This window comes from Monodelphis domestica, chromosome 1 (assembly GCF_027887165.1).
Source record: "Monodelphis domestica isolate mMonDom1 chromosome 1, mMonDom1.pri, whole genome shotgun sequence".
Classification (NCBI taxonomy): Eukaryota; Metazoa; Chordata; class Mammalia; order Didelphimorphia; family Didelphidae; genus Monodelphis; species Monodelphis domestica.
The window spans coordinates 469,610,285-469,627,481 of record NC_077227.1 but is presented as its reverse complement, the minus strand read 5'-3'; the positions used below and the strand labels follow the sequence as shown (position 1 = coordinate 469,627,481).

The 17,197-nt window shown below is 47.6% G+C and overlaps 1 protein-coding gene across 2 annotated transcripts in view; it reads right to left on the bottom strand.

Moving 5' to 3' along the window:
- Positions 1–17,197, bottom strand: part of RXRA (retinoid X receptor alpha) — a 467,242-nt gene that overhangs the window by 206,466 nt on the left and 243,579 nt on the right. The gene's annotated exons all lie outside the window — the stretch shown is intronic.

The following is a 17,197-nucleotide window of genomic DNA, read 5'->3' as shown; positions in this document are numbered from 1 at the left end:
GGCCAGTTTGGAACCCAGGCCTGCTGATGCCCAGGCAGTGGCTCTCCATTACCCATGAGGCATCGTCTGCTCTTGGAAGCATCTAGCACCAAAAGCAACATGATGTCTCCATCACCACATACAGGAAAAGCGGAGAGAAGAGGCCGGCTCCCATCCATTCCCTCCTTAGCTCTCTCCCTCAACACTCGCCTCTATCCCCCTCCTCACCAAAACATGCCCCGGAATGCAGACTGTCAGCACCAGCCCCCAGCTCCTCCCCTCGCTTAAACTAAATGTCCAAATAGAGAAATCCTCACCCCACCGGCAGAGTCCTGGGCACCCCCTCCTCCTCCCTCCAGCAAGAAGGCCAGGGAGGGCCCTGGAGTCAGTGGCTCACTCCAATCCCACGCCTCGATCTCCCCAAAGCCCTCCTCTCAAACCCAAAACCACAGCAGCCCCTCCCCACCGCCACACACACACTCCACTGAGGCCTCAGCAGGCCCCATCAGCCCAGCCCAGGGGTCCAAGGGAGCCAGCCCAAGGCTCCATCCATTCCATCATCCACCTCAGACATGAACAGCCTCAACACTGGGCTCCAAGCAGCTACCAGGGAAGGGCCCAGAGCTAACAAAGGGACTCTGGCCGCCTGGGGAGGAGGGGGAGGTGTGAAGCCAACAGCATTTACGACAGAAGCCCTGAAGGTTGGCCTGGGATCCCTCTGCTCAGTCACTCGGGCCATCCTCTTGAGGCGCTTCTTTTTTTATTATTACTCTCCTTATGGAGGGGCACCAAAAGGGGGGTAGGAGAATGGCTACGTTCTTTTGAAGCCAAAACCTTCTTCTTCATACTTTCCCCGGTCACCCCAAGATCCCCCACCCCTACAGCGGCGCGGAGCAGAAAGAAAGGCGCTCTCTGCCTTGTGGCTAATGAGAGCGGTGATTTATGGAGTTAATTTTTGAAGACTGGATTGGGGTGGGGGTGGGGGGAGCAAAGGAATGGAATGACAGAGAGGCCTTGGAGAGGATCCAGCCAGGGATAGGGGGTAGATGGCGGCTTTGGGGGAAGGATGGTTATCGCCCAAGGCGGTAAAACCACAAGCAGCCTTCGTGGGGAAGGATTTGGACCGAGAGAAAAGGGGAGTGAAGACAGAAGAGAAGAATTCTGAGAAAGGAGAGCCCAGGCAGGCAAGAGAGATGGATGCTACACACCTGGGGTGATTAATTAGCTTGTTATGACCATATAATTATCACATAACACGCTTCAAAATATAATATGCCCAGAGGCCATCTCATCAAAGACTCTCAAAGCACTTTACAAACACTAATTAGGCCTCACAATAACAATACTAATGGGAGGTCCAGGTTATTCCCATTTTATGGATGGGAAAACCCTGGGAAACTAAGGAACACGGTCCTGCTTTTGCTAAAAGCATGGGCTGGGGGACTGGAGATCTGGGCTATAGTCCCCGTTTGAAACACTCATTGGTGGGGCTCTGGGCAAGTCATTTGTCATCTCTGAGTCTCTTTCCTGTTGATTTTCTATGGCATTAGGGTCTGCAACCATTTCATACGTCTGAGTTTTATCCTCTCACCTGAACTGACAGGGTTCTGGAACCCAGGTCCTGGGTTTTCTATTCTGGGCACTCAGTAAAGTCTTGTTGGACAAAGCTAGTGAGTATGATTATTTGTATACCAAGAAATAAGCGGGGGGGGGGGGGGGGGGGGAGAAGAGAGAGAGAAAGAGAGAGACAGAGAGAGACAGAGACAGAGAGACAGAGAGGGAGGGACAGAGAGAGAGAGAGACAGACAGAGAGAGAGAGACAGAGACAGAGAGACACAGAGAGACAGGGAGAGAGAGGAGGGAGAGAGAGACACAGACAGACAGACAGACAGACAGACAGACAGAGAGAAGGAGAAACAGAGAAAGAGAAAGAGAAGGAGAGAGGTGGAGGGGATCTCATTTGAGGATAAGATCTTATTTGCTCCTTGAGGCTCAGTCTTGTTGAAACTAGAAAGACCCTGGGTGCCTAAGGCTTGGCTCTTGGGCCCTGGGCCCCTTCTCTCCTCTCCTGCCCCTCCTAAAAAAGAAGCCAAACACAGGAGGCTTTCCACCCCTGCTGATCCTCCCGGGAGGGATAGCAATGGATTCTTGAGCCTAACTGGCTTCCTCCTCCTGCGGCTGCTCCCACCCAGAGCACCCAGACCCCAGTGGAGACCTGCAGGGCCACATTTCGCCAGCTCCCCTCACTTCCCCCTCCACACCTCCACCCCCACCCCAAGCAGGAGCCCGTGCTCCTAGCCCAGACCTGCCCCGAAGGGTGCTTTTTTCTTCTCTGAAGCAGAGGGGAGCTGCCTATTCCTGCAGTCACAGGCCAGAAGAGAAGGAAAGATGAAAGGAGGGGAGGGGAAGCTGGGGGTGGGGGTGGGTAGAGAGTGGAGAAGAGGTGGAATTCCTGGGAGAACAAAGTAGTGTTGCCAACTCCCATAAACACATCTTCTAAGACCCACGGGTTTGCCTTTCTTATGGATCAGGTACTAATCCACTCCGAATTCTCAGAAAACCTCAGCCGAGGCAGAGGAAGGGCAAGCAGGCAGGGTGGTCTGGGAGCTGTCCATCTCTAGCTGAGGAGGCTACCACCGGGCAATCCAGGCAGAAAGCCCACAGAGTGCTGAGAAGAAGCTCCAAGGCTTCCTGCGGGGTGCTGGAGAGGGATGGGATTACCTGGCATGAGGAGCCTTCTCCTGGGTCTGAGTCCAGCTCGTTCACTACAGAAATAGCTCAGTGATCAGAATAGGATCCCAGGATTCAGGGTGAAAGGGAGGTTTTCAGGGTGACTCGGTGGATTGAGAGCCAGGCCTGGGAGGTCCTGGGTTCAAATTTGGCCTCAGCCACTTCCCAGTTGCCTAGCCCTCACCACTCTTTTGCTTTGGAACCAATATATAGTATTGATTCTAAAATGGAAGGTAAGGGTTTAAATTTAAAAAAAAAAAAGCATTTTTCAGAGCTCAAATGACTTTCTAGGTCAGCAAAGCAGCAAAGCAAGGATGCAGAAGGCTCCAGGTTCCCCCTCACCTCCATCCATATAGAGGCAGCTCTATATGCCCCTGTATGCTCAGACCTCTGCAGCACCCCTACTCCAGTCGATGCCCCAACTCACACCTGAAAGGGCTCACAAGTTTCTTACAAACTCTGTTAGAGGTTGGGAAAAGACAGTTCCTGGCCTCCAGTCTAGCCGCAAAGCTGTAAAATGATGAGGTGAAATGAAAAATACTACAGGCCGGTCTAAACTCAAAGAGAAGAGAGTCGGGTGCAAGCATCAGGGATGTTAAGCCTTTGTACAAGTAGGACGTCACTGAAGGCTGGCGTGCTGGAGAGTGGGGTCACTCATGCCAGGCACAGTCCTGAGCTATGAAAGGAAGCAGGAAGCAAGATGGAAAGGAGAGCTGATGGTCCATCTAGAGGTTAGAAGCCATCTAAACCAATCCCCTTGCTCCACAAAGGAAGAAACAGTCCCACGGGGGTATGAGGGACTTGCCCAAGGTCACACAGTGTTGGGATTCAAACCCAAATCTCCCTGCCTACAATTCTAGCACTGTTCAAGGTAGCGTGCCATCTCGGTGTGTTTTGGGTGGAGAGGACTAGCCTGAGCACAGAAAACCAGAGAGGCTTCCATGAAGATGGTGGTCAGGAAGAAGAGAGGATGCCACTCGGGGCATCCCCTGGCCCTCCACCTTAACGGCTCAGGAGGAACGTGTCATCCCAGAGAGGAAGGCAGCCAAGGCAGCAGCCCTCACACAGGAGAAGGCTGCGTTCTGCAAGGACAAAGGGGTAGAATGATCCCTGCCTTGTGCTTGGAGACAACACGGAGATGAGCTGCTCAGACGCACTGAGCACACTGCAGACAAATAGCTTCATTTAGGACAATTTTCTCTCTGCTTCGGGAAAGAGATGGATATTGTAGGTTGTCTCTGGCTCTCACTCACTTCCCCTGGTGCCTGAAGAAAAACACTATGCATCCTCCTTAACAGAATTCTCTGCATGGTGGAAAGAGAACAGGGTTTGGAGTTTGAGGACCCAGTTTCAAAGATCCACTCTTCGAGGGATTACTTGAGTGATCTTGGGCAAGTTCTTTGGGACCAAAGAGTCACAAACCTAGAGCTAGAAGGGGCTTCAGATGCGTCTGATCTAAGCACTTCGTTCTACAGGTGAGGAAACGGAGGCCCAAACAATTTGCTGCTTCCTTTTCCCTCTAGGTCTCAGTTTTTGAGTTGGTTCTAATAGATGGCCTCTTGGGTCTCTTCCATTTTTTAAAATTTTTACCTTCTTTTGTCTTAGAATCAATACCATGTATTGGTTCTAAGGCAGAAGTGGGGTAATTGGGGTTAAGGCTAGGCAATGGGGGTCAAGTGACTTGCCCAGGGTCACACAATAAGGAAGTGTCTGAGGCCACATTTGAACCCAGGACCTCCTATCTCTAGGCCTGGCTCTCCATCCACTGAACCATCACCCAGCTGCCCCTTCTCTTCCTTTTTTTAAATCTATGACCCATCAACCCCCTAGGTCTTCTACCAAAGAAACCAGAGCCGCCATCATTCTTTGGCCCAGCCTAACAACTGGTCATAGTCACTGTTTCTTCCCTAAGCACTCCCTTGGTAAACAGCATGGTAGGCCTGATTTTTTTTTTCAAACAAAATAGACTAAAACCATCTCTAAACCCTCCTAGGAAGAGCATACAGGAAGGGGAGGGGGGAAGAGTTTCCTCTGATAGGGAGGAAGTGGCAGTGCCCTGAGACCCTGGACAGTCTACCTTGTAGGAAGGCATGGTTGTCCGTTCCCCGGTTAGCTAAGAGGAATTTGGGGGTTCTCTTTCCCACTCCTGGGCCAGTTTTTTCCTTCTGGCTCTCTTCAGCACACCAGGACAGCAGGCAGGAGAGGGCAGGAAACCTTCACTCAGCGGTGAACTGTGGCCAAGTTTCTCATCCTGATGAGAAAGTCCCACTCCACCCCAGGCAGGAACTAAACCAGCCCAACCACCCCAGAGTGCTGAAATGCCCTAGTGACTATCAGCAACCATCTGCATTTCTCAACCCTATACAAAATAAAAGGGGATTGCAACAGGGCTTGAGAGGCACAGATAAGACCTAGGGTTTTTTGTGTGTGTTTTTGGGGTTGGTTTTTGTTTGTTTGTTTTTGTCTCTCTTTCTCTCCAGGCTGTGCCCTCACCAGAGGAGAACATATCAGGTCTAGAGGTACCACCCTAATTTTCACCCCTTCACTCTTTCCATCCCCTTCCCCCAAGCTAATTAACAGACACTGGGATTTAGGGGAAATGCCCTACCCAAGTTTTGGGACAAAGGATTAGGCAAGCAACTGGAGTCTGAGCAAAGCGGCTCCTAGGCAGCAGTGGGGAAGGAAGCTGTTGTGACAGGAACCCCAGCACCCAATATCCCACAGAAAAACTAGAGATGTCTCCAGGAGGCTGTTCTACAAAAGGAATTTGCTGACCAAAGGAAAGCCAGGGAAGTGCTAAGAGAAGGTTCCTCCCCTGCTGGGGGTTCCAACAGTGGGACCTTGCTGGACAGGGCTCCAGACCAAGCCAGAGGCCAGTTAGGGACATGAGAAATGACCCCAGTTACTGGCCCTTCCTTCCTCACTGGCTGATGGTCATCCCCATCACCACTGCCATTATCATAGCATCCTCCGGGCCACCTTTGGCTGGAAGCTCTTTAGAGTTTACCAAGTAGTCTGTCTCTCTCTCTCCCTCTCTCTCCCTCTCTCTCTCTGTGTCTCTCTGTGTCTCTGTGTCTCTCTGTGTCTCTCTGTCTCTGTCTGTCTGTCTGTCTCTCTCTCTCCCACAATCACAATCCCCTCATTTTATATAAAGAGAAACTGAAGCCTTGGGAGGTTGTGACTTGCTAAAGTCACTATACAAGGAGTAAAAGGCAAAATCAGGATTTCACTCCCTATAAGATTTAGATATAAAAAGGGGTCTTTGGGATCACAGGATCATGGATTTAAAACTGGAAGAGACTTTAGAGGCCATCTAGTACAACTCCCCTCATTTTTTTAAAAATCCTTACCTTCAAAGCCTTAGAATCAATACTGTGTATTTGTTCTAAGTCAGAAGAGCCATAAGGGCAAGACAATGAGGTTTAAGTGACTTACCCAGGGTCACCCAGCTAGGAAGTATCTGAGGTTAGATTTGAACCCAGAAGCCCCTATCCCTGGGCCTGACTGTCAATACACTGAGCCACTTGGCTGTCCCCAACCCCCTCATTTTAGAGAAGTAATTGAGGCCTAGAGATTAAATGACTCACCTGAGGTTAGACAACTAGTAGGTACCAGAAATGGGATTTGAACCTCAGTTCTCTGACCCCAAAATCCAGTGCTCTTTTCAATGCACCAAACCTTCTTGAAGAGTCTCTTTATTTTAGGGATAAGAAAAATGAGGCCTATAAGACAGAAAGTGACTTCAAGGTCTCAGATCTTGTGACTTCAATTCCAGCACCTACTCCAGCATTCCCACACCATTTCTTGCTGAGGTTTTCTTATCTGAGTGGGAAAATGACTAGACAGAAGTCTTAAGGTAAGTGGCCAAGCCAAGAATAGAAGGTAGATTCCCGAGTTCTGGTCCAGTGCTCTTTCCATCATACCTCACTGCCCTTTGAACAACACCTTCCTCACTGGGTGGCTTCCCTCCATCCCTGAAAGTCTTTAAAAGGCCCCTTCATGCAACACTGCTCCCTAACTCATCTCTGAGAAAGGCAACTGTTCCCCAAACCTGGCTTAAAGATTCCCTGATGAGTAAAAGGGAAGCCCCAAACAAAAACAAAAAGCAGCATGAACTTTAAAACAGCATCATTATTAATTATGAGAGAAAGGGCATTACCATCACTCCCCAGTTTGGATCACAGTACACAAAGAGAAGTGCATGATCTATTGATCTCTCAAAATCACTGTGCCTATGTGGAAATTTGTTATTATATGTAACTGGTAAAAATAAAATATCTTTTTAACAAAAAAAAAATCACTGCCCAGCAGAGCCCAGGTTACCCTTCTGAACACCTGAGGTCAGACCTTAGCTCTGGCACTCACTGTTCGATACTGGGCAAGTCACTCATTTCTCTGGTCCTAAGAGGTGGGGAGGGAGGGAGCGTTGGGCCAGATGACTTCTAACATCCCCCTGTAGTTCCTAATAAAAAATATGATCCACCATTCTTATTGGGATCTCCCCAACTCCTGAAGTGGAGAGGAAAGGGAGAAGTAGCAACTGAAATTTAGCCACAACACAATTTCATTCTTAGTGGCCCCCTTTCTCCTCTTCCTTGAGCCCTCCATTCCAGCCAGATTTGTCCACTCACTGACCCTTCCATACAACTTTCTTGGCCTTTGCTCATGGACTTGCCAGGAGCACTCCTCCTCTCTTCCTATCAAACATGGGTTCTGTTATGTCTTCCCTGTAGGCCAATGGGCAATCTCATCTCTCTGCCACTTAAGTTTCCTTTCTGACAAAATTAAGAAGTGGGTCCAGAGGACCTCTGAAGTCATCTTCCAGCTAGAAAATCTGGTCCTTTCCCAACGCAGAGTAGTCCTAGTCTAGTCACTAGAGCTTAGCACAGTTCCTGGCACACAGGAGGGATTTAATGCCTTTCTGATTTACTGTTGTTGACTTTGTTGCTCTGGGTGGTGCCTTGAGGATAGAAACTGAAGCTCATTCATCTCCATAGCTCCTCTTAGTGACTTCCAAACAATAAATGCAAATAAATATTTTCCAAATGGAACATTAACTGGAGGGAGGGGACCATAGCCAATTGCAAAGAAAGGTGGTGGGTTTTCCTAATTAAAACCCACTTGCCAAGAGGAAAATGAAAACGTCTCCTCTGCCCAAATCAGATTTCTGCACAGTCTCTGGCAACAAGAGACATTTATGGGCTAGTCCCAAAAATAGGGAACTTCCTCTACCCTCCAGTCCAGGAGGTAACAGACTTAGATACTATCTCATAATAACTACCACCACTAAATAAGCCCTGGTCTTTATATATCCTGGATGGTCTGACTGGGTGGGAAATATACTGCTGAAACCCACCCCTTCCCCATTGTCCAAGCAAAATATCTATTAGAAGACAGCTAGACACCTCCTCCTTCTAGAAAGGAAAACCAAAAATAGCTCATGGGGCAACAAATTTGGAGTCCACAAAGACCCAGGTTCAAATCCTGCCTTTAGTACTTATTAGCTAAAGGACTCTGAAAGAAAAAGTTCCTTCTCCACTCTGCCTCAGTTCCCTCATCTTTAAGAAGGGGCTAGACTAAAGTCCTTTCCAACTCTAATCTATGATACTATTTATAATAGCTGAAAGCAAAATCATAGACTTTCCCTTGCTCTCAGGTCATCCAAAGCCAAAGGCCACAAAGCCAAACAGCCTGAAAATAAGAATCTCACCTCTATGCTGAGTCCTTTCCTGATGCCTCTAGTTTTTAGTGATTCCCCTCTTGCCCAGCTAATGATTTATTCTGTATGTATATGCAGATATACACAGAGAGACAAAGAGAGCCAGAGACAGACCCAGAGAGGGAGGGAGAGAGACAGAGAGAAAGGGAGAGAAACAGAAAGGGAGAGGAGGAGGAAGAGACAGACAGAGAAACAGAGAGGGAGGGAGGGAGAGAGACAGAGAGAGGGAGAGAGACAGGGAGAAAGGGAGAGGAGGAGGAAGAGACAGACAGAGAAACAGAGAGGGAGGGAGAGAGACAGAGAGAAAGGGAGAGAGACAGAAAGGGAGAGGAGGAGGAAGAGACAGACAGAGAAACAGAGAGGGAGAGAGGTTTCTCCAGGTAAGTATCAACTCTCTGAAGGCAGGAAGGGTTTCCTTTTTCTCTGCATCCCTGGTCATAGAACACAGTGCCTAGTTTTTCCCTGGGGATCTGAGTGCTGGGGCTTAATAAACACCCGTTGATTTCTGAATTCCTGGCATAGTGAAATTAGAGTGCTGTTTGTGCCCCAGCCTGTCCACTTCTCCCAAGGACCTCAGGGGAGTGAAAGCTGTATCTGTGGGTTCTTGGTCCCACCCCCAGCTGAACGCAAGGCCAATCCTGGAGAGCCCTTGGGAAGGTCATTTGTTGGAAGGAAAGATGTCAGGCAGGGTGGTCCATCACAGAGGGCCTGGGAACTTATCACTCTCACACCTTCAACGAGTGATAAATTCCCAGACAGTCAAGGTCTCTTTTTTGCTCCCACTAATCAGCTTTGCTCTGTAGGAAAGAAGGGACTTCTTAGATAATGTCAGTCACAAACCAGACACAGAAACAGAGAAAGAGGGAGGTAGAGAGATAGAAGAGAGATGGAGAGAAAAGAGGGAGAGGAGGAGAGGGAAGGGGGGGAGAAAGAGAGACAGGGAGAGAAGGAGGGAAGGAGAGGGAAAGGAAGAGGGAGAGAGAGAGAGAGAGAGAGAGAGAGAGAGAGAGAGAGAGAGAGAGAGAGAGAGAGAGAAAGAGAGAGAGGAAGAGAGAGAGAGAGAGAGAGAGAGAGAGAGAGAGAGAGAGAGAGAGAGAGAGAGAGAGAGAGAGAGAGAGAGAGAGAGAGAGAGAGAGAGAGAAAGAGAGAGGGGGGGAAACAGAAACAGAAATAAAAAAGGAGGGAGGGATAGGGACAGAGAGAGAAAGAAATAAGGAGAGGAGAAAGAGGGGGAGGGAAGGAGAAACAGACAGGCAGGTAGGCAAGCAGACAGACAGTCAGACAGAGACAGAGAAAAAAGAAGGAAGGAGACACAGAGACAAGAGAGAAGGAGGGAGAGAGATAGATTGAATTAACTCCATTCCCTGAAGCAAAACCTAGGCCAGCTCCTCAGGTGACTGGTGGTGCCTGCTTCAGACGGCTTAATAGCACAGAAATACTACCTATCTTACCTGGCTGAGGAAGGAAAATGCTTTGTAAAGCATAAAGCACTATATAAATGTGAGCTATTACCATAACAAAGCATTGTGTTCATATAACACATCTCTCTCCAGAGCTCAAATTGCTTCCTCTAGACACAATTATCTGAGAGCTTGAAGATTTACAATGTACAGCCCTTACGACAACCCTGTGAGGTAGGCTGTATAAATATTATTATCAGGGCAGCTGGGTGGCTCAGTGGAAGGAGAGCCAGGCTTGGAGTCAGGAGGTCCTGGGTTCAAATCTGGTCTCAGACCCTTCCCAGCTGTGTGACCCTGGTCACTTAACCCCGATTGTCTAGCCCTGACCACTCTTCTGCCTTGGAACCAATACACAGTATTGATTATAAGACAGAAGATAAGGGTTTAAAAAATATTATTACCCATATTCTACTGAGGCCTCAGGGGAGACCCAAGTTTCCTATGGTCACAGACTAATAAATTTCAGGGACTGAATTCAAATCTCCAGGTGCAACTACACCAGGAGTTCTTAGCCCGGTATCTTTGGACAGATTTCCGGAGATCTAGATCTAGATCTTCACTAGCCTTGAAATGAAATTTGACATTTCTATCAACTACTTTAAAATAACCTTCTGAGAAAAGGTTAATCAGCCTTGCCAGGCTGCCAAGGGGGTTCAGGACCAAAAAAGGCACGCTGCCTCTCAATACCCACAAGCTTGGATGCCGCCTCTCTGACAAGGAAAATTATAACAATGACGCCATGCAAGGCTTTGTCTGGACGTCTCCTCGGAACAGGGCACGGGGTGACCGGCCCCCATTTCAATCCCACCACCAAGGCCTGCCAGCTTGCACGTCTTCATGAAGAACAACTTCGTGATTCTGGCTACTCCTGCAGAATGGGCTCCCCTGTTCAGGCCTGGGCTGATGGTCCCTCTACGCGACCAAGAAAGCCAATTAAGCAAGATGGCAGGGGGCACGCTTAACCCACTTAAGAAATCAGACTGTTGTCAAGGACACTAGTACAATGCATGCACATCACAAATGAATCTCCTCTGTTCATTCCAGCAGGCCCAGCAAGACTTCTACCTGGAAGGGTCTTTCTTTCTTGCGGCACAAAATAATAGAACCAAATTCGTTGTAAAATATCTGGTCATTTATTTAGGCTTCTTCCCCTTTCGCACCCTGTGGTTTACCTCACTAAGAAATTCGGTCCTATCTACATCGACCTCCTTAGATTCACTCCCTACTTACTTCTTTTGCTTCCTCCTCTGGGATCCAGGCAGAGGCCTTTCTAGGTTCCCATCTCTCCTCTGCTAGTGGAGGGAGAGTCATTTCAATCATCTGGTTCTCAGTTTCCTGAACTGTAAAATGGGAAGGTGAAACTAGGTCACCTCAACCATCTTTTTCAGCTCCCAATCCATTTCTCCTAATAGCTCAGAGTCATCTGAGACGAGGGCGCAGGATGGAGAAAAGCCCCTCTGAGCCCCGCTGGGAAATCCCAGACGTGTACACAGAATATCCACAGAGGAAGGTCGCCTCCTTTAGCCTCCTCAACTGATCCATGACAAAACTGGCATCTCAACGAGAAGTGACTCCTCTAAGGTAGAGGCAAACCCAGGACTAGAACTCAGCTCTTTCGATGGGCAGAGACACAGCAGAATCAAGAAGCCACGCCAAGTTTATATCATTAGCCCCCCCCCACTAAGGATGCAGAGATTATGGGGCTCTAGTTCTCTCTACCAACTCACTAATTTGTGGTTTTGTTCCCCCCCAGCCCATCCTCTTCCTCCTCCTCCTCTCTCCGTTTCCAGGGAGAAGAATCCTGGATTTGGAGGCCAAGGGCCCAGCTCCGCTCTCCCCTGTGTGCCCTAGGACAAGGCGCTTGTACTCCACGCCTCACTTTCTTTACCGGGAAAATGTTTTGAAATGTTTCAGGGGAAAAGGAGGATGGCGGTCATCCTTACTCCCTTCTAAGGGATCTCGGCCCACGCAATGCCCCGGGCAGGTCCCTAGAAGGAAGAAGATGGGCCCTGCCTCCCCCTGCGCCTCAGCAAGTTTCCCGGTTATTCCTTGGTATCTGCAGGACCAGGAGGCCGCCCCGCAGACCCCTGACCCAAGGATCAAGGGTTTCAAGCAGGCACGTGGGACGGCAGCTGGTAAAAAGCGCGGCCGGAGTTGGTGTGTCCTCTGGACTAGTTGGCAAGGCTGCGCTAGCACACATGCATGCCCACATCTGTCTAACTCTCTGTCTGCAACCACAGGCTCCCATTGCCACACACTCTGGCTCGCTGGTATTCAGCTTAGTATTTCCAAACGGATGTTCTAGGTCAGTCCCAGGAGCACAAGCCCTCCGTGACAGTCAGAGCTGCAAGAAAAGAAACCATCCTCGAGTCTCCAACATCCCCAGAGCCCCAGACTGCAAATGACAGCCATCCTCCTCTCTAAACCTGGGCGGTGGGAGTCGGGAAGGCAGAGGTGGGGCCCTGGGGGAAAGTTCTTCAAATTTCTCACCATTCCCCCAGATAAAGGTCCCTACCCTTGGGGCACACGCCTCTACCCACGGCCAAGCACGCAGCCAGACCTGGAAGTGGCAGAAGCAGTGGCCCAAGCTGGCTTTCCCAAATGTCTGCTCATAGGGCAGGGAGAGCCAGGCCCAGAGATGGGAGGTCCTAGGTTCAAATCTGGCCTCAGACACTTCCCAGCTGTGTGACCGTGGGCAAGTCACTTGACCCCCATTGCCCAGCCCTTTCCAGTCTTCTGCCTTAGAGCCAATATAGTATTGATTCCAAGATGGAAGGTAAGGTTTTGAAAAAAAATGGCGCTCAGAGAATGGAAATTCCTTGGGGACAGGCTGGTCTTTGTAAACCTAACATCCTATGCTTTTTACTAGAGATGGTAAATAAATACTAATATATAAATAATATACTAATATATAAATAATATATATAAATACTAACATATAAATAGAATATCAATGTAATATTCTATATTATATTATATAGATAATATACTATGTTCATTTAAATAAAATATTAATAGTATACTATAAGTATATAATAAAATACATAAATGTTATATATGTATATAAATAATAAATACCCCCAGCAGCTTTGTAATGACAAATCACTTTGAAGAATTTAAGCTTCCAAGAAATACAATAACCATCCACTCATCACTGATCAACCGATTAGTCCTGGTTCTGGAGGCCCAATGAAAAGGAGCACGCTATGCGCCTCCTGACAGAAAGGTAGTAAGACTCTAGATGCAGACAGAGACATACGTTATTTGTGGCTATGGCCAGTGGGGAAATGTGTTTGCTTGATGACATAAATACATTACAAAGCTTTTGCTCTGTGTTTTGTTTTTATTTTTTAATGGGGGGGGGGGAGAAAAAGGGAAAGAAAGTAAAAGTCTAATTGAAAAAAGTAAGTTTCTAAAAATGATGATCATAAACCTGCTCCCTCCTACCTCAAAGTATGAAGTGAGGTTAAAAAATAATATATATATTATATATACACACATACATCTTTTTAAATATTGTGTTGTTTTATTGGTGTAAAAATCACACAATTGCTAGTTCTGATTCTGCTGAGATGCACCCAGGCAATTTAACCTCTCTGATCCCACAGCCTTAAGAAGCCATTAAATAGATTCTCTGCTGTTAGTCAGCAATTAGAGCAAATTGACATATGAGACCAAAAGGTATGTGTCATACAATATGTATGTATATGTGTGTATATGGTATGTGTTTGTGTTTCTGCAAATATCAATATATCACTATATATTCTACATATCTATCCATCCATCCATCTGTCTGTCGGTTGGTCTGTCTGTCTATCTAAAGTGCTTTGGAAACACTGTTTAAGAGGAGGCATTCCTGGCCAAGGTGGAAGTCACAGCCTTACTGCAAGAGACAGACCAGGTTCACTGGCTTCCGGTTCCAAGCCCAACTGGAGACGCGAGGATCCCATATCCCATGGCCTCAGCCAAAATCCGCCATCCCTTCCTCACTCCCTTCAGCACCACCATTACCCAAAGCATTCATTAAGTACCTAAACCCAGACATAGCCTGAAACCCAAAACACATAACCACAGACCACCGAGAAGGCGCCCTCCAGGAATGGAACCAATCCCAGGCCCAACCGGCCCTCTCACAGGAAGGCTGCTATGGAGATAGAAGAAATACAAAGAAACAAACTCATGAAGTCCATTCCAACTGTGACGGTGTCTACACAAATGGGGCATCTTCTTTCCTCCGATGGAGACAAAGTCAGGGAGGAAGAGTCCTTGAACCCAGGACACCAGACTCCCCAGCTCCACGATGTTCCTGCCCTGTCATCACTTCTCTAAAATAACTGCCACATTCTGTCCCTCCTGCCTCCCTCGCATACTTCTGCCCTTTCAGAATAGGAGCTCAACGGCCTGAAATCAGGGAGAACTGGGTTTCCATTATGTCTAGAGCACTTGCAAAGGCTCCAACTCTAGCTAAATTCACTGGATTTCTCTGAGATTCGGTTTCTCCATCTGTAATACGAAGTATAATAATGTTCCACGTCTTGTACCTAGAATACAAGATTTTCTGAGGCTCAAGAGAGATCGTGTAGGCAGAGTTCTTTGGAACGGTCAAGCGCCGTCGCCCGAAGCCGTCTGCAGAAATCACCCAGGTGTGTTGGTGAAGGGAAAAGCCGTGCTGCCTCACCCTGGCCCCCACCTCTCCTCTCCAGCCCCAGGATGGAGGCCCTGCGCTCCTCTGAGAGATCCCAAGAGCACTCACATACGAATGAGAACTCGTGCTGGGCCAGCCGTCAGGCCTCCCTTCACACCAAAGAGAAGTGGGTAAATCACATCTGTGCAAGTTGAATCACATCCTGCCCTGCCTTCTCTGCTCACTTCTTTGTGCACATGCACATCTCATCTCCAGGTGGGCAAGAGCCTGGTCCGACCCCCCTTTGTCTCTCTCCTCTTTGTGCCGAGCAGTTTTACACCCAAGAGGGAATCAAAATGTGGACTGAAGGCGGGAGGGAGTGCATGGAAAATAAAAGGAAGAAAAATGTAAGGAACTCACTCCCGGAAGCAGGATTACTGGGGGGGGAAGAAAGCCTCTGTAACTCTCTGCTCCCCAGTAGAGCGGGAAGCTGCTAGAAAGCAAGGACAGAAGCAATCGGCTCTGAGATCTCTCTGTAAACCCCTAATTGGGGATCACCCATTCCAAGGCGTCCTACGTTGAATTCTTCTGTATGATGAATATTTCTTTGGGAAAAGATGCATACTCACTCCCAGCTATTTCTTCTATGTGAATTCATTCAACAGTCAACAAATCTGTATTGAAGCTCTCTCACCTGGATGGTCCCATCATAGAGATCATAACAGACACAAAAATAAATATGTTCAGTTCAGTGAAATACTCATGGGGTTCAGGGAAAGGAGAACAGACTAATAATAACAATAGATATTTATATAGCACTTTAAAGTTTGCAAAGTGCTTTCCCTATATTATTTCATTTGAAGGAAAGAGGGAATAAGCATTTATCTAGAGGGTACTATGTGCCAGGCACTGTGCTAAGTACTTTTTACAAATACTGTCTCATTTGATTCTCACAACTACCCTGGAATGGGGTTACTATTATTATCTCCAGAGATTGAGTGACTTGCTCAGTCATAGGATTTGTAAGCATCCGAGTCCAGATTTGAACTCAGGTCAGCCTGACTCAAAGCCCAATACTCTCCATTATGACAGCACCTGTCTTTGAGCCTTGCCATAAAGCAGAGAGGTAAACATTGACCATGTGACCCTGACAGGCCATTTATCCGCTCTATTTCTCAGTTTCTTTTTTTTTTTTAACCCTTACCTTCCATCTTGGAATCAATACTGTGTATTGGCTCCAAGGCAGAAGAGTGGTAAGGGCTAGGCAATGGGGGTCAAGTGACTTGCCCAGGATCACACAGCTAGAAAGTGTCTAAGACCAGATTTGAACTCAGGATCTCTCGTCTCTAGGCCTGGCTCTCAATCCACTGAGCCACCCAGCTGCCCCCTATTTCTCAGTTTCTTCATCTTTAAAAGAAGGATAATAGAATCATCTACCCTTCTCCCCTCACTGTGAGGATCAAATTAAATAATATTTGCACAGCGCTTGGTAAATGCTAAAGATGCAAGTTATTTCTTATTTTTATTATTATAACACTACAGACATTTATTGTTCCCATTTTATAGATGAGGAAATGGGCATGGAGGAATTAAGTGGCGCTTTTTTTAACCCTTGCTTTCTATTACTAAGTAATAGCCATTCCAAGGCAGAAGAGCAGTAAGAAAAGTAGAAAGTGTCTGAGGCCACAACTGAACCCAGACTCTCTCCCCTCTGTACGCCTCACTCTCTCCCCACTGAGCCATCTAACTGCCCCAGGAGTTAACCCTACACCTGTAAGCGGGTGGTGAGGAGCCCTCCATAAGGTCACAAGAGGGATGTGACTTAATTATTTACTCCACCCTCGTAGCAATTAAAGCAGAGGCTGTTGGAAGCTCCTGTCCTCACAGGTGATGGATGAGCAAGATTTGGCCAACCCTTTAAATCCATTAATAAAAAAGTTTAAAAGCGGAAAAAAAAAGAAAGAAAGCCAAAACTGTAACAGTGCACGTTGCTTGTCCTGCCAGAATTTCTAGTCTGTTGTTTGTTCTTGTTTTTAAAATAAAAGTCGAGCTTTTTTCCCTTTCCACCCAAGACGCCTACACCCAGTGGTTCTCAGGCTTCCATGGTGGGTCCTGAGCAGCCGCTCCCTCCAAGCCCCCAACTGTAAACCAGAGCCAAAAGCTATTGAGATGAGGATCAAGTTTCTGTCTCCTCTCGACCACCCAGTGGTAAGGAAGGACTAGGCCAGTCTACCCTGCAAGAGATGCCCCACGTCCCTTCTAACAACCAGACAGGACTGTCCCCCAAAAAAACTGGCCCCTTCGGCCCTGAGGAACTGCCACTGCGGGTGTGTTAGAAACTGGGGGATCAGGGGGCCATCCGGTTCTACAGAAGGTTCCAGAGCCTCGAACACCAAGCTTGACAGTTGTTGGGACCACTTTCTGGTCCTGAAAAATGTGTTCCACAGGGCAAAGATTGGTATACATTGAAGCCAGCTGAAGAGAATTCCATTTAGGAGCAATTTTTTTTTAGGAACTAAAGTTTTAAGTTCGCATTTTAAAGTACAAAAGCAATTCATTCTGTTTTTTCATGAACACACCAAAAGAGAAGCTGCATTTCTGAAAGGCTTCCTTGGAACTATGATAGGCAATATGAGTTGGGGAAACTGTATTCAACTGCCTCTACAATTAAACATCTTACATACT